Source organism: Lissotriton helveticus, chromosome 6 (assembly GCF_964261635.1).
Source record: "Lissotriton helveticus chromosome 6, aLisHel1.1, whole genome shotgun sequence".
Lineage (NCBI taxonomy): Eukaryota > Metazoa > Chordata > Amphibia > Caudata > Salamandridae > Lissotriton > Lissotriton helveticus.
Window position 1 is genome coordinate 753,502,801 of NC_136067.1, and position 19,105 is coordinate 753,521,905.

The window sequence follows — 19,105 nt, forward strand, 5'->3', positions numbered from 1 at the left end:
GAGTCATTTTTCACTGCCAGGGCATGTGAAACTTAAGAACATGTGTCCTATTTTTTAAATACAATGCCCCCTGCCCTATAAGCCTTAAGGGCCTACCTTAGAGGTGACATATATGTATTTAGAAGGATTATTTAGACCTGGAAGGTGTAGGATAATTTTATCATGTTTAAAGGCTATAGCACAAGCATTTTAGCATTGGTAAATTGCACAGGGTCCAAAAGCCTAGACCAACAAATTAAACAAGCAGGAGGGATGCAGGCAAAATGAGTTCGGGAATACCATGCCAAGGATGTCATGTCTCACACCAACTAGCATTTTGCGTCATTGCTGCTACAAAAAGTGGCATGACCATGACGCCAAATGTTAATGTCTGTGCCTTCATGCATTCTGAAGTTCTAGGATGGTTAATAATTGACATTAGAAGAAATTAAATACATTGATTAAAAATTGCCAAATGTAATCAATTTGTAAAATTAGGATCATCATTTGCCTTTTGAAGCAATCAGCTCTAATAACAACAAAAACTGCACTATGGTTTAAGCCAAAGAGAGTCTATGGTCCGTGACTGCAAACTTGATTCCTTAAGAGTTTTCAAATGAATGCAATATGGAGGCAGGCCTCTGGGAGCTCATTCGCATGGGCTATGAAATGCCCTTAATTGAAATCTGAGGGTCGAACCATGCCAGTTGTGTTTTTCAGGAGCAATATGCAAATAGAACTGTTCCTAATCTACATGGAGGATGCTTTTTCAGAATGTCAGTTTGTGTCCTTTACTTCACCGAAAGAGTCAACGAATTCTTTTCTATACACTGTATTTTGCGCCTCAGTTGCCAAAAAGTGACACCTTTGTAAATCGATTTAAAAAACAAATAAATAAATAAATTCTCTATCTTTATTTGAGAGATGTATTACATTTTAAGATCTGAGGAGAGTGAAGGACCAATTATGAAAATGGTATGTTTATGAAGCAATTCTGCACATTAGCTGTGAAACTTGGGTACATTTTTGATGATTTGATTTCAGACAGACAGAAATACTTTAATCCTTTTGCCGCACCCTTGTGGAAGGATAGTGATTGCTCTCAATGGTATAATTTTTCAGTGGTGTAAATAAATTATTGGGATGGTTTCTGTTGTAGTTTCTAACGTTTGGACAGGGTAACAGATTCTGGATAGCTTGGGCCCGAATCACAAAGAGCCTGAGCACCAGAGGAGGAGCCGTATTTTCTCATTGTGGAGTCTCTACCACAAATGAGAAGGCTCTGTGTAATTCAGGCCCTCTGTTTCCAGGATTTTGTTCAAATGAATGTTGTCAATGTTGAATGCCTGTAATCATGGACATAATTTGAGGCTAGTTAGGGGCTGCAGCTGCAACCTCTAATTCGATCCTTGCTACTCCTAGCACTTTCTTTGTGACTCCTGGCCTCAGAGTTGGCAAATCTTTTGCCACCTCGGAGGCCAGGGTGTTGCAAAGAAAGTGCCAGTAGTAGCAGGGAGCAAGCTAGAGATCAAAGCTGCGACCCCTAGCTAGCCTCAAATGGCGTCAATGCACACCCTAACTCTTTGTGCCACTGGGTGGCTTTGAGCATAAATAAATAAATAAGATCAGTGTAATATCACAGGCCATATTACACAAAGAGCCCTTGGGTGCAACAGGGAGGTGTGCTGCTTTCCGTGTGCATTTTCCACTTCGGTATTACAGAAGGGGCCACAGACGCTCTTGCTGCTATTTCTGTCTTACAGATTGTGCTTGCATACATGAATGGTTAATGTAATCACAGGTGGGCACTCCATCATTTTAACCATTATGCCGCTACTGTAATGGCATATCATCGACATGGGCACAGGGACAAAAATGTTGTCAGGAGGTGCACTGACTGTGTGTAACAAAGGGGTGGTGCACAGTCAGTGAGTCGCATTGAGGGCATTCTTTACATTATGGTCCTCAGGACCCTCAGTCATAGCCCTGCAGGCAGTTGGGTTCGCTCACTGCACCTTCCAGCAGGAGGACCACTGTCCTCCCCCCTGTGTAGTGCATGCCAATTTCTACCTGCACACTGAAAGGTAGAACAGCTGCTTTAAACAGCGGGTGTGCCTTTCACTAATGTGCTTCTCTAGGCCAGCTATGTTGGGCCACTAGAGTAAAAGGCTATTTATTAGGGCAAGGTTGCTAACACACTAATGCACTTTATTAACATTAATAATAATTTCAAAATATGCATCTTGACATAAACCAGACAGTTCCATTCTCCCGCACTATTCACAACTCACTTGCTTCTGGTTCCCCAGTAAGACCATATCATTTGCTACACTCTTCCCCCTTTCACTTGTTGATCTCATTCCAAATACCCAATCTCTCCTTCAGTTGCCCTCCAAACATCCTCCGTTGAAGATCCTTCCCTTGAAGATCCTTCCCTCACTCATCCCATCTCGCGCTCCGCCATCAGTCACCTGTGTGCCCTCCCTACCCCACAAGGGGTGTATATGCCCGCATGTGATTCACTCCCCCCAGAATAGCACCAACCAGGAAACCCCCATAGGGTGGTTACCTGCCCAACCAGAAATCCTGTGTACCTTTTAATTCTCAAAAATAAGACCTATGGCACCAAATCGACTTGTTCCATAAATCACTCACTACATCCTGCAATTCCATCATGTAATAAGCATTCCCTAACCGTGAAATGTGCAATCCCTCATCCCTGACAACACCCTGTTCCTCTTTTTTAAGCTCCACATGTGCAAGCACCTTGATGTCATGAGCCTGACTAAAAACCTTCATTGCCCTGTTCAGCTTCCTCTGGGCCTTATTTATCGCAGTACCTTTCACAGCCCCCCTACAGACCCTGCGCGGCACAACCTTAGTCCAAACAACACGTGTTCCTGGAGAATTAAGTTTGATCGTTTCTAAGTCTCTCTGCATATATTGGAGCAGAGTTAGTCCAGACACAGGATCCAAGTTATTTTCCCTCCAGATGAATCGTGGTGGCTGCTCCTCAATCCTGGGTTTCATCCATAAACTTGTTGATCCGCATATTTTGCTGCCAGTGTACCAAGGGACTTGTCACATTCCAGGTAACCATCTTAATTCCCGGCCCACTCACACAACCTGCAGTAGAAAAAAGAGGCAATGAGCTCAGGCAAATGACCCCCAATCCCTCCCCACCATGACTGAAACCCTACCGCTTTTGCACATATTGCTCGCAGCACCTCGACCTCCACCTACCAATCAGATGACCACCCCAAGAGTGCGCAGCCATACAAATTCATAAGGAATGCATGCCAAAACTAGTTGGGTCGCTACCAAGCCTGCCAACAACTGAAAGATGGTGACCCTGCTACCCTTTGCATGACAAAAAATGCCTGATAAATATCTCCTGGGCAACAAGAGTAAAGCACGCCATTCCCGGACAGGGCAGACCTCATTGCTACTGATGGAGCGAGATAGAAAACAAAATTTTGTTTGAACTCGCAAAGTCACATTTCCATAACATGAATAAAATTATTAATGATTTGTGATATGTCGTGCTAATACAACTTAGATTAAACTTTACACGTGGGGGGACTAACATGTGTGCTCATAAACGTGCATAAATGTTGCATCTTTTTGTTCGTGCAAATTAATAAAATAATTTATTGTTTTTGTTTTTGTCATTACTAACTGCTGCAAACTTAAAAGAAGCATGTGCTTGTTTTGCTTTTCCTTGTCTGTGTGATGTCATTTCTACTATTCTAGGTGCTTATGGGTCTCATAGAAAAACGGAGACTGGTAAATATAAACGCTGCTTTATTTGTTTGCAATGGCTAGGTAACATTTTGATTAATCGGGTGGGTTAATTAATTAGTAAACCATGGGGTGGATACAGAATATACTTTATTTCTTACATTAATACTTTTCTTGTGTTTGTTTTATACTAGAAAACATAAGTTGCCTGCTTTTGGGCCTAGTCATTTGAGCCGCAGAAAAAGAGCTGATCTATAATTCTGCAGAAAGTCACGAGACGCCCATTCTGAATTAAAACGTTTATTGAAGCTGCATTCACAAAGCAAAAACTGATGAGCTGACATCATTCTGTCGGACATGGCCAAGGTCGAAAGTGAACATTTTGTCAGTCCTTAACTTGGCATCCGCGGAAGTTGTACTGAAAATCTATGGAAGCTGCGAGGATGACTTAATACAAAGTTGCAAACGCAGGAAGCTTCTGGCTTCACGTGGAAGAGACAATGGTCTTTGTAAGACATGATTTTGTGGAACTTTTTAAGAATCGGGTGACATGTCACTTGTCACTCTCAGCCAATGGGACGTCGAGGATTTCTGAAAACTTTCCTTTGCTAGTTTAGTTAGCGTAGAAAGGTATAAAAAGTCATGCCCTTAGGGTTGGGCTGGCTGCTGCTTTCTGACTTTCCGATGAGGGTGATGTGCTGCTGGACTTTGCGTGGAGCACGTAAGAATCCTCAAAGAACTTTACTTTAATTTCTGTCTATTTAGCTCAGTTAGGGAAATAGGTTTTAGAAATGCTAAACTTTATATAATTCCTTTAAATTTAATTCAATTGCTTAAATTGTATTTTTCTCATATTTCTTACCATCATGCTTACTTTATTGCAAATAAAATTTCATTTATAAAACGTTCAACTTATATACCATAATTTAGAAAATAAAATCTTACTTTTGACAAACAAGCTGGTCTTGGTTATTCAGAAGTGTAGGTTACCATTAGCTAGATCACGTCACCTATGGTGGTCGTTTAAATGATTGGGTTTTATTCTAATGACAATATTCTTTCTGCAAATGTATAAATATGTATATAGTTTATAGATAATGTGTATATAGATTTATTCTGACCACCTGATTCAGTAGGCCCAAAATATATCTGGTTCATAAATGGGTCCATATTTAGAATAGAATTTTGTTTATAGGTTATGAAGTTGGGTAGCGTTGTTTATGATATATTTTCTGTAGCCCGCTGGATCAATTCTCTGGTAGCAGAAATTGATGGTTGCTAAGAGGTAACCAAAGTAATATGTTGGTTGCTAAGGGTTACGTCATGGTATGGAAATAGGATCGATGTTTTAACACATGTTAAGTTCGTTTTTCGTGCTATCTGTAAGCTATACCGGTATAGATTGTGTGGCAAGAAATTAGTCACGCAAGCCATCTGTTCTGTTTGTAGTGATATCGCCGAGTATCACAAGAGGTATCGCCGTGTACCATAGTGTTGTCGCCGAGCAGCACAGTTTTAGGGCTAGGTCTGAATCTTGTATAGTGAGGATTTTCTAAGAAATCAAAGCAGCATGAGAATAGGGACAAAGCGCCTTCCATAAAACTCACTGTGATGAGAGTATTAGTTATATCCGAGCTTGAGTGAAGGGTAAAATTAACGTCGGTGCATGATTATCTATAAACAGGTTAAGAGTCCTGTACGGGTACATGTTTCATATCTATAAACAGGTGAGAGCCCTGTACGGATAACGTCGTTATTTTGCTAACGGTGCATGAATTCTATAAACAGGTGAGAGTCCTGTACGGATTTCATGTGTGTTTGAATTTAGGGAATTTTCCGTGTAAAAGTGCGAGTTTGAATTGTATTTTATGTTCAAGTGGAACTCTTAGAATTTTCACTTCGCGGTGGGTTCAGAGCAAAGCGAGTTCATAATTATACGTGTTAGAAGGGTGGGGTAAGGTTACTCTACTGACAATTGAATATTATCCTTAGTGTGAATAGCGCCGTCTATTCCGAAGTGTGGATACTTGAATGTATGTAAACTATCCTAATTAGTGAAACGAACAGATGTTGTCTTTATAGTCATTGTTAAGAATTAATTTACACTGAAAAGTGTTCTTAAAATGGCGCTGTGAAAAGATTTTGTGAAGGAGGGGTAAGCGCCAGGAGTGAGAAGCGAGAAACCGCAGCTGCTGTGTACGTCACAGAGCCGCGCTGGGATTGGGTGACCTACGTCACAAGCTGTATTCTGATTGGCTCTTGAGTCTCTGACGGCCTGTGAGCTGATTGGTCGTTCGGAAAAACTCTAAATTTATTGGTTGAGCAGAAAAGTGACGTAACTCAACTGCCATTGGCTTGTTGGTGTGTTTCGCGCACGGATTGGTTGTTTTGCGGAACATCCCGGAAATATTTTACGAACGATTTTGTGAATTAAAATTAACTTTTAAAAATGAGTTATCATTTTAAACATGTTGAGAAAAAGACAACATTATTTCAGAAATGTAAGAATTTATTTTCACCTGACAAGAAAATCGAAACGCGAGGTGGTAAACTACTTCATAAGTATAAAACACCTGCAGCGTACATGGAAGGTGAATACGGATATCATACTGTCTTATGGTTCGACAGTTGGAAACGTTATACTAAAAACGACGGTGTTTTAGCTTGGCCTGATGATGGTTCATTTAATGTAAGAGTTTTAAGAAACTTACGAGAGAAAATGAATGCTCTTGTTCCAAAACCGAGACCAACTCAATTTGAAGCTTTAGTTGAGTGGGAAGACGAGATGTATCAGTTACAAAGAGAAGCTAGTGGAATTAAAAGACCTTCTAAAAATCCATCATGGAAAAGAGAAACTCATGAAGATAGATTGCGAATGTGGAGACAGGGAAACATGAGTGAAGGATTGTATTTAATTCATGAAATGGTAATGGGTTCTCCTACAGGGAAATCTATGGAAAGTGAATCTGAGGATGCAGTTATGGAAGAAATATATACAACTGCTAGAAAGAAACAGCCTAATCAGCCTTTGAGACCTCCTAGATCTTGGTCTACTCCGGTGGTTTCTACTGAAACTTCACCGAGTGCACCTCCAATTAGTGAAGCTCCTAAACTTTATCCAAATAATAGTGAAATCACTGAAACTCCTAGAAGATCAGAATTCGAGAATGCTCGAAATGAAGGTAGACATTTTTCAATGACTCCAAGAGCAAGGGAACCTCCAAAAGATTATGTAAGAGAGACAAGAAATGTTGAGGATGTTGATTATAATGAATATTTAAGGTCTAAAGAAGAATTAATTAAAAGAATGACAAAAGGCATGGAAGCTGTCACAGTTCCAGTAACAATAGGTCCTGTTCAGCCTGTATTTGATCAAAGAGATACAAATAAAAATGGATTAACTATTCCTTTAAATACAGAAATTCAAAAGCCTGCTGAAAAATTTTATTCAGACTTGACTGAATTAAACACTTCTAGATCGAGAATGCCTGATTTAACTTTTAATGAGGACTTATCTCCAAAAACACCAATGGGTGCTATGTCAGATGTAGGAAGTCCTGAAGTCAGGGTAACCACACCAAAACTTGATGTGGCCAAATTAAAAGCGAATATAGAAGAATTAATAATTGGAACAATTGGCCCAGATAGTTTAAATTACTATCGGGATGATGAACTACTATTCATTTGCAAAAGTATTCAGTGGAAAACGAAAAATAAATATGATCAATTAGAAGATCTAGCTGCAGAACTGGAAATCGATGTGAGTAAACAAAAGAATTTTGCAAAGCATTACAGATTAGACTTTTCAGAAAGTGACATTGAGAGTTTGAACTCAATGGGAAGAATAGTTCACATTAAAGATTTGATTGTCTATATCAAAAAGCTAGGAGAACTGAACAAATGGAGAGTGAAATGGACCAAAAGGAAGGAAGATGAAAGATTGGAAAAATTGTCAAAACAATTTCCAATGAGAGAAGTTGCAGGTGGAGGATATGTTCATGTCCCATGGTCAAGACAAGACATTCTGTTATTCACAAATGACTTTCCAAAATTGAGGGAGAAACCAGTTGAGTGGTACAGGCAAGTCGATAGATTTATCAAAGTGTCAAAAGTTCTGTGGATTGATTTAGATGGATTTTTTGACATTGTAGTCCCATCTGATCTTTGGACAGAATGTAAAATATCTATTAGTTGGCCAAAAGCAGAACCTGAGCGAATTAAAGAAACAGGTGCCCCAAATCCACTTGTAATGGATTTCTATGAAAAAGTAATTGTTTGGATGAAAAACAAAATTCCACCCAAAGAAGTCGATTGGGTTAAAATAGAAAGAACAGAACAAGAAACAAAAGAATCAGTTCATTCTTTTTATGAAAGACTATTGTTAATCTTTAAACAATACAGTGGTTATGAAAAATTAGATGAAAAAGACATGAGTCATTTTATCTATAGATTTGTTTATGGACTAAAACCTGAAATTGGAGAAATGATCAGAACTAGTATTGTCGGATGGCAAGCACTATCTGTAGATGATATTCTAAGAAAAGCAAAATATTGTAGCGATGAATTAGAAGTAAAACAGAAAAAGCTGAAGGAGAAAGCCATGTGGGCTCAGGTAAAGGTGGCTGAGCAACAGATTGCCAGCATGGGAAATAAGAACACTAATTTTGTTCAAACTGGAAATGCAAACCAGATACAAGGAAAGTTTAAAGGTAATAATTTCCCAAAGAAATTTAGCCCAAAGATAGAAGAGCTGAAACAAAGATTACCTTGTTTTAATTGTGGCGAAATTGGACATTGGAGGGACGAGTGTCCTCATCCTCCTAGAAACTCAAAGAATCCCTTATTGAATCCACAGATGCAGAATGGTGTTAACCTGCAGCAACAGCTACAGATGCAACAGGGGTTAAATGAATTTAATATTCAGCGACAGTTACAACAACAGCAACAACAACAGGTGAATAATCGTCAAGACCAGTTGCCACAACCACCTTTTCCGAATTGTGGGGGAGTTCAAAAATATAATCCAAACGTGGGATTTCAGGGATGTGAACAGGTAATAAAACCACAAAAACAGCAAAAGCAGCAAAGAGTTCAAATGCAAAATACTTCACAACAATTTTTATTAACAGAAAGTCAAGACAGTGATTCTGATGATTATTGCTGACGGTGCCCGAGAGAGGAGGAAGAGTGTGTTGTTGGAGCCACTCTTGAGGTTGACCAGTCTGGTCCTTATGTAAACGGGAAAGTTAATGATGTAGACATCACTTTTCTAGTGGACACTGGTGCTACCCGTTCTACTGTTAGATCAGTGGAAATTGAAAACCTACCTCTCTCTGGGGATACCATCCAAGTTGTGGGAGTAAGTAATCAGCAAATTAAAACAGACTTAACTGATCCAGTACCAGTTGAAATTGGAAATTATAGAGACAAACACAGATTTGTGGTTTGTAATAGTAGTCCAGTAAATCTATTAGGCAGAGACATCCTATGTAAAATGAATTGCAGAATATATTGTTCTCCTGAAGGAGTTGAATTACAAACAATGGAGGAAGATGGTTTGTACAGGATGACAATGATGATGATGGAAGCAGAAGAAACAAAATTGTTTCCTGCATTTGAAGAAAAGGATTTACCTGAAGAGCTAAAGGAAACAGTGAAATCTGAAATATGGGATTTTACTGGGAATGAGATGGGTCTGATGAAAAACGTAGATCCTGTAAAAATTGCATTGAAACAGGGAATAGAATTTCCAAACACTCCACAGTATAAAATGAAAACAGAGACAATTGAAGGTATTACACCTATAATTGAAAAATTAATCAAGCAAGGCGTATTAAAGGAAATGAAAAGTAGCTCTTGTAATTCACCAATTATGGGAGTTAAAAAGTCTAACGGAACATTTAGGATCGTACAAGATTTGAGAAAGGTTAATCAAATTGTCATTCCATGTTGTCCTGTGGTTCCAAATCCAGCAGTAATTCTATTTCAGATTCCACATGATGCTGAGTGGTACACAGTCATTGACCTTTGCAATGCATTCTTTACTGTTCCCTTACACCCAGACAGTTATGAAATCTTTGCTTTCAGATTCCAAGGTAAGACCCTTGGATGGACAAGAATCCCTCAGGGCTATACAGAAAGTCCTTCAATCTTTAATGAATTGTTAAAAAGATCATTAGAAGATTTAGACTTACCAGGTAGGTCTACGCTGGTGCAGTATATTGATGATTTGTTAATAGCTGCAAAGACAAGAGAAAATTGTGTAACAGACACAATAATTCTGTTAAATCGCCTTGCAGAAGAAGGACATAAAGTGTCCCCAGCAAAACTACAGTTTTGCAAACAAGAAGTAAAATATCTTGGTCACAGAATTGCAAAAGGAAAAAGACAAGTAACAATAGAGAGAATAAAAATGATTCAAGCAATGTTACCGCCAAGAACACAAAGACAGGTCAGAATGTTCCTGGGAATGGTAGGTTACTGTCGACAATGGATAAGTGGATTTTCAGTAATTGCAAAACCACTACAAAGACTGACCAAATCAGATGTAAAAGATCCAATTATTCTCAATGATGCTGAGATGGAATCTTTTGAGAACCTGAAAAAGAGCTTATGCCAAGCTCCTGCTTTGGGTATGCCAAATTATGAGAAAGATTTTGAACTGTATTGCAGTGAGAGAGAAGGATGTGCATTATCTGTATTAATACAGAGACATGGAAATTTAAAGAAACCTATTGCATACTTCTCTGCAGTTCTTGATCCAATTGCAAAAGCATTACCAGGTTGTTTGAAAGCAGTTGCAGCTACAAGTATCAGCCTTGAACAAAGTGAAGGAATCATAATGGGATTTCCTGTGAAAGTTTTTGTGCCTCATTCAGTTGAAATATTACTGACAAGAGGTAAGACTCAACATTTAACAAGTAGCAGATTGACAAAGTATGAGAAAATCATACTGGGAGCAGATAATGTTTCGATTTCAAGATGTTTGAATCTGAATCCTTCTACATTACTGCCTGATTCTGAAATTGTTGATGATATTGAAACTGAACATGAATGTTTAGATGTCATGGAATTCTGCACTAAACCCAGAAAAGACATCAAAGACAGACCTTTGTCTGAATCGGATTTTGTCTACTTTGTAGATGGCTCATGCTTAAGATCCGAAGGAGGTGTCTTGAAAGCTTCATACTCAGTTTGTACAGTTGTAGATGTTGAAGAAGCATCATGTCTTGAAGGAGTTCGTTCAGCACAAGTGGCTGAATTGATTGCTTTAATTCGTGCATGTGAAATATCAAAAGATATAAGAGTTACCATCATTACTGATAGTCAGTATGGGTACGGAGTTGTGCATGATTATGGACAACTCTGGTCACAGAGAGGATATATGACATCAACAGGATCACCAATTAAAAATGCAGTTTTCATTAGAAGATTAATTGAAGCAATACAATTGCCAAAAGAAATTGCCATAGTCAAGTGTGCAGCGCACACTAGAGGAACTGATTATATTTCTAAGGGAAATGCCTTCGCAGACGAAACAGCAAAGTACTGCGCAAGGAAAAATTATTCATACAATCGGGAGAGGAGTAAAGAAACTGATTCAAATTCATTAATGCTAACAACTGTTGTAGAAACATGGCATGAGATTAGAGATTTACAAAACGAAGCAGATGATGAAGAAAAAGACCTATGGTTAAGATCAGATTGTAGACCACGTGAAGAAGATGGAGTGTGGGTTTACAAAGATGGCAGAATAGTCTTACCAAATTGCTTGATTGCTGACATGGCCAGATTATATCATGGTCCTGCACATCTAGGAAGAGATTCTATGGTCAGACTTTTTAGAGAAACATGGTTCAATACCAAATTTAGAACCATTGCAGAATCTTTTTGTCAAAGGTGTTTGTCATGCCAACAAATGAATCCAAACAGGAAATCAGTGGTGGGGACAGGAATAATTGGTCGAGAGGGTGGTCCCTTTACCAGGTTACAAATAGATTTTATTGAAATGCCCTTACACAACTGTTTGAAATATGTACTTGTAATTGTATGCTTATTCTCAAGATGGGTAGAAGCTTTCCCTACACGACATTGTGATTCAATTACAGTAGCAAAACTAATGCTCAGAGAAATCATCCCAAGGTACGGTTTTCCAGTCACTATTGAGAGTGATGGAGGAAGCCATTTTGATAACAAACTGTTGAAGTTAATTTGTGAAGCTTTGAGCATTGAGCAGAAAATACACTGTGCATACAGACCAGAGGCATCAGGTGTAGTTGAACAAATAAATGGAACTATAAAAAACAGAATTGGAAAAATGTGTCTAGAAACAGGAGTTAAGTGGACTGATGCTCTTCCACTTGTTTTGATGTCATTAAGAAGTACACCAGATAAAAAGACAGGTCTGAGTCCTCATGAAATTTTAATGGGAAGAGTTATGAGGCAAGCTTTTGTACCTGTAGGTAAACTGTTGAGCATAAATGACAGTGCAATTTTGGATTACTGTAAAAGGTTATCTGATATGGTAACTTCTGTGTCTAATCAGGTGGGAACTGAAGCTCAATCAAATGAAAAAGTTTTGACTCATGATCTGAGACCTGGCGATTGGGTCAGAACGAAAGTACATCGGAGAAGGAATTGTCTATCTCCTAGATGGCAGAAACCTAGGTAGGTAATCTTGATCACTACTAATGCTGTAAAGTGCAGAGGATTGAAGCGCTGGATTCATCCAAGTCATACTATTCCAGTACCAACTCCTGAGAGTTCTGATGTTGAAAGTGATACCACAGATGATTCTGATTCTGAAGCAGAAGACAGAACAGAAGGTGAAGTAATTCCAGATTCTGAAGATCGACAAGAAAGTCGACATCTGGAAACTGTGCCAGTGAATGGAAATCTGACAAGAAAAGACTTAGAAATAATTGAAATAGATTCTGAAGGTGAAGAGAATCTGTTAAAAGGAAAGATAACTGAAGATTCGATTGTCTCTATTGAAGACAAAGAAGCTGAACCAAAAGAAGTTTCAGACCAGGAGAGTATCGAAAGGCAGAGAACAAGCTCTGAAGTAAGGAACAGAAATCCGAAATCTGGGAAGCTAGAGGTAATTGAAGAAGAAGAGGAGAACGAATTACCGAGTACCAGTGATGGAAGACAAAGTGAAGTTCCTGAAGGAGTGAAATTGCCGAATAGAGAAGTTCCTGAGTCAATTGAAATTTCAGACTACGAAACTGAAGAAAGTGACGTGGAAGGTGGAAGTGAAAACGGAAAGAAAAGGACTTGGAAGTCAGAATCAAATAATTCTGAACCAAAGAAGAAGTACGTGAGAAAAGCAGACTACTGGCCTGGTGGAAGATTGAGAGTAAGATTGATCAAAAAGCCAATAGAACAAGTTGAAGAAATCAGTAGTCAAAAGAGTCCAGGAAAAGAAGTTGGAGTTGGAAGAAAAATTGAAGTGATATCGAGAAAAGGGAAGAGAATAATTAGACCAAACCAGAAATACAAGTCTCCTGAGTGGACTTACTTAGTAATTCCACCTGTTATAGACATATATGATAGTAGTGAAGAAGAAAACGAAATCCAAGAAATTAGTGACAATGATTGAAGTACAGAATTATTAAATTGGCAAAAGGCTGAAGAAATCCTGTTAGTTGACACAAGGTCGAAGAAAAACTGTTTAGTAGAAGAAAACTTATGTATGACATAAGGTCGAAGAAATCTTGTTTAGGGTTATAAAAGAAAAATATATTTTAAAAGGGGGGTGTATATAAATTTTAAAAATTTATTTTTATTTTTGAGGCTAAAACTAACCTAAAAATGCTTTATGTTAAGGAAAGCACTTCAAAGTGTTCTGTTTTTAAAAGATGCTGTAAGATGACTCTGGTGTGTCTGCTCATTTTAGTTCTGCTCTGGTTGGTACTAGCTGTGATTATACCTTTAGAAATGAATAGAGAATTACACAAAGTTAACATAACAAGCAAAGCTCTGGTTAGCCAAACTAAACATAGTGCATCTGCAAAAGTAATTGATCATCAGCCTAACATTCATCAAGATAAATCAATAGGTGATTTTTCAAGCAATACATTCACAAAGCTTTTGAGTGAATATGTAAAGGTAATGGATGCAAAAGACTGTTATGTCTGTGTTAAGTTACCTGCTTCTGTTTCTGAGGGAGTAACATATAATATGCTTCCTCTCACTTATGCTGTAACATGTAGTGTATTAACTAGTTTATTTTATCAAACTGGACGTTTAGAATATTACTATTCAAATTATGATGAAATTTTTGCTAATGTTAAGATTGATAATGCTTTAAATAAGCATAAGAAAGCAAAACAATTGAGAGAATATTTCCTTGTTACTAACGAACTCACTTATGAGTATGCTTACAAGAATAATCTAACATGTAAATTAAGTGCTGAAGGAAAGAAATTTTTGAATATGGTTGAGGAGAGAAGAGCAATTTATAAGAGAAATGAATTAGTCAAGCAGACTAAGTCATCCTTCTGGCAAAAATAGGATGAGAAATTAAATGGCAAAATGCTTGAAAATATTGCAATTCACATAGACAAACCTGTTAGTGGAAAGCTTTGCATTAGAAGAGATAATACACTTTTTGATAATTATTTTGTAGGTGCAAGTAACTGTGAAGATACTTATCAGATTATGGGAGGTTGGGGATTTAAAGGTGGAAAAGATCCTATCTTCCCTGGAATTTATTTTGTTTGTGGTGACAAAGCTTACTATAATCTTCCAGACCATTGGTATGGAACTTGTTATGTGGGAATTGTTTTTCCTAAAGTGTTTCATGTTGACAGAGATTCAGAAGGATTGTTTAAAATTCATAATTATGTAAATAGAGCTAAAAGAGAAACTTTTTCTGAAGTTCTGGGAGATATTTTTCAAGCTGTGATACCTTTTGTTGGTATAACCCTAAATGCAGGGAGAATCAGAAAATTGTCCACTATAGTTGATAGATTATCAACTGACACTGCTGATGGGTTTCAATTAGTGAATGTTGAAGTTATTGCAATCAGATCCATGGTAATTCAAGATCGTCTTGCTTTAGACATTCTCCTAGCAAAAGAGGGAGGAGTCTGTGGCATTTTACATATCCAACATTGCTGTACATATATACCTGATGAAAGTAAGAATATTGAAATGTATATTAAGAATATTACACAAATGCATTCAGAGATAATTCCTTTAGAAGAAGAAGATTTTACAGGGAAACTTTCAAAAAGGTTTCAAGCAATTAAAAACTGGTTTCATAATATCGGAAGTTCAATTCTTGGCAAGATTCTGGCACCTTTGTTTATAATAGTATTCATTTTTATTTTGACTAAAGTAGGTTGTTTGTTACATAAAAGAAAGAAACAGTTGAAGGAAAAGAAGAGAATCTATAAACTAAGAAAAGAAGAGGAAAGGGAGATTGAGTTACAGGAGTTACATAGAGAGCGTCATGTTAATTGCAAAGATTATGCTGAAACAGACTTTTAGGTTTACTAATACAATTGAATTTGAATCGATTTCTTAAAAATTTAATTTACAAAAATTTTGAGTGCTGGTGTGGTGATTTGTTAATCACCAGATGAGGGAGTTGATGGAGCGAGATAGAAAACAAAATTTTGTTTGAACTCGCAAAGTCACATTTCCATAACATGAATAAAATTATTAATGATTTGTGATATGTCGTGCTAATACAACTTAGATTAAACTTTACACGTGGGGGGACTAACATGTGTGCTCATAAACGTGCATAAATGTTGCATCTTTTTGTTCGTGCAAATTAATAAAATAATTTATTGTTTTTGTTTTTGGCATTACTAACTGCTGCAAACTTAAAAGAAGCATGTGCTTGTTTTGCTTTTCCTTGTCTGTGTGATGTCATTTCTACTATTCTAGGTGCTTATGGGTCTCATAGAAAAACGGAGACTGGTAAATATAAACGCTGCTTTATTTGTTTGCAATGGCTAGGTAACATTTTGATTAATCGGGTGGGTTAATTAATTAGTAAACCATGGGGTGGATACAGAATATACTTTATTTCTTACATTAATACTTTTCTTGTGTTTGTTTTATACTAGAAAACATAAGTTGCCTGCTTTTGGGCCTAGTCATTTGAGCCGCAGAAAAAGAGCTGATCTATAATTCTGCAGAAAGTCACGAGACGCCCATTCTGAATTAAAACGTTTATTGAAGCTGCATTCACAAAGCAAAAACTGATGAGCTGACATCATTCTGTCGGACATGGCCAAGGTCGAAAGTGAACATTTTGTCAGTCCTTAACTTGGCATCCGCGGAAGTTGTACTGAAAATCTATGGAAGCTGCGAGGATGACTTAATACAAAGTTGCAAACGCAGGAAGCTTCTGGCTTCACGTGGAAGAGACAATGGTCTTTGTAAGACATGATTTTGTGGAACTTTTTAAGAATCGGGTGACATGTCACTTGTCACTCTCAGCCAATGGGACGTCGAGGATTTCTGAAAACTTTCCTTTGCTAGTTTAGTTAGCGTAGAAAGGTATAAAAAGTCATGCCCTTAGGGTTGGGCTGGCTGCTGCTTTCTGACTTTCCGATGAGGGTGATGTGCTGCTGGACTTTGCGTGGAGCACGTAAGAATCCTCAAAGAACTTTACTTTAATTTCTGTCTATTTAGCTCAGTTAGGGAAATAGGTTTTAGAAATGCTAAACTTTATATAATTCCTTTAAATTTAATTCAATTGCTTAAATTGTATTTTTCTCATATTTCTTACCATCATGCTTACTTTATTGCAAATAAAATTTCATTTATAAAACTTTCAACTTATATACCATAATTTAGAAAATAAAATCTTACTTTTGACAAACAAGCTGGTCTTGGTTATTCAGAAGTGTAGGTTACCATTAGCTAGATCACGTCACCTATGGTGGTCGTTTAAATGATTGGGTTTTATTCTAATGACAATATTCTTTCTGCAAATGTATAAATATGTATATAGTTTATAGATAATGTGTATATAGATTTATTCTGACCACCTGATTCAGTAGGCCCAAAATATATCTGGTTCATAAATGGGTCCATATTTAGAATAGAATTTTGTTTATAGGTTATGAAGTTGGGTAGCGTTGTTTATGATATATTTTCTGTAGCCCGCTGGATCACTACCACCCTCACACAGACATACCCATCTCTCCCTGCCTACCTGACCCATATTAGACCGTTTCATTGAGATACCCAACCTCCCTGATCCAAACACACCTCATCATAAAAAAATCCGTCCTTGGCGAGCAGTACCCAAAAGTTCAGAAATCCGAAACGCCCCCAAAAAAAACCCAGCTCATACAAAGTCGAAAAATCGCAACATCAAATGGAGCGTATAAAAGCCGCTTGTGATGCAAATAAAACTCTTTTCGCTGTAATAAAAAAGCTGGTTACACCAAATAGCTTCTGTCATGCAGGAATCAACCAAGACTTTTGTGACACGCTTTATCCAAGAGAAAGTTGTTAATATTTATAACAAAATGCAAAAAAAGTAGTTAATCACCAGGATGAGTAAGCTCCAATTGACCCAGAGGGCACAATCAGCTTTTCCACCTTTAAGACCCCCTCTGAGGAACAGCTCATAGACCTAATTCCGCTAATTAAATCAGGTGGACCACAAGATCCACCTGGTAGAGACGCACAGCATAATTCACATGACATCTGCTCAAGTGGCACAATACTTTGGACAAACCCTTAACAATATGTTTACCAGAGGGATTTTCCCCTCCCAGTAGAAACGTGCCTCAATTATCCCACTTCTAAAAAAAAAAAAATCTGAATGCTATGGACCCTAGCAATTATCGCCCTATTTGGAGACTCCCTTTTGCTGCTAAGTTGGCAGAGAAATTTATGAATCAACATCTCAGAATACATAGAGGTTAACTTCTGCTGGATGACACACAACACAGATTTAGAAAAAATCATAGTGCAGAGTCTGCCCTAATTGTAGCAACTGAAGATATACGAGAAGCTCTTGACAGAGGGAGGACGGCAGCGCAGATCTTGCTTGATCTCTCCGTGGTCTTTGATACGGTCAGCCATGAGATCTTAGTAGATGTATGCAGGGCCTGGGGAAAAAAGGCACATCAATAGATCTCCTGAAATAGTTTCTGACAAATCAACAACAAAATGTGGCAATGGGCAATTTCATTTCCAGACAGTTTTCCCTACCCTGCGGAGTTCCACAAGGATTGGCACTGAGCACAAAACTTTTTAAGCTTTATGTCACGCCACTTGCGTCAATCATCAAAGATGCTGGTTTTCCCTTAGCATCATATGCGGATGACACCCAAATTGTGTTGTCACTGGCTAACTGTGAAAACAACCCAAGTGAGGCATTCAGCTCATGTATAAGCTTATGTGTGAGCAACTGGATGCATTGCAATTGCCTGAAGCTGAATGCCTCAAAGACAGAGGTCATCATCTTCGGCAATAAACCCTCTCTCTGGACACAGGATTGGTGGCCGCCAGAGCTGGATTCACTGCCCACACCCTCAACCAAGGTAAAAACCTAGGATTCATGGCAGACAGTGAAGTGAAATTCAAAGAGCAAGTCAACAAAATTACATCTGCATCCTTTTGCTCTATAAGGTTGATAAAAAAAATCTACAAATTCCTGCCCCCTGAACTTTTAAAAACAGTGACCATGGCTATGGTCCTCACAAGGATTGACTACTGCAGTAGTCTCTACCTTACTCTTGCATCGGGTCTTCTGAATAGATTCCAGATTCTGCAAAACGCTGCTGCCCGTTTCATCTTTAAAAATCCCGAATATGAATTGGCAAGAGAAGCCATTAGAAAACTGCACTGGTTGCCAGTTAGACAACGATGCAAGTTCAAAGCCCTTTGTCTGCCATTTAAATCTCTGCACAGACCTGGGCCTGACCAGTTTAAGAGAAAACTTAAATGGTACATGCCAGCAAGAGCGCTACGCTCAGGTTCTCCCAGGAACATGATGGTCCCCCCATTTGAAAAGGCCACCTGGGGGGGGAGGAGTTTTTACAGGATCACTGTAACACTCTGGAACAGTCTGCCACTGACTCTTAAAACAGCTTCTTCCCTTCTCAGCTTCAAAAAACCCTTAAAAACCTGGCTTTTCACACAGGATTGATAAAGCACCCTACCCTCTGGCTTAACCTGTAGTGGTTACTGCTGCTGCCCTAGATCAGATTTTTATAGCGCCAAGACGCCCTTGGGCATGAGTTGCACTTTATAAATCATATTTACATTACCTCATAACAACACAGCGGCAAACCCGCCAACAAATCCTGCAATAGCTCGCTTGTTATATCTTACCACAATGCCACCCTCCCCACACCATGCTCCCTGCCCCACCCCTTTAACACCTTTCCCTTAATCCCATCTT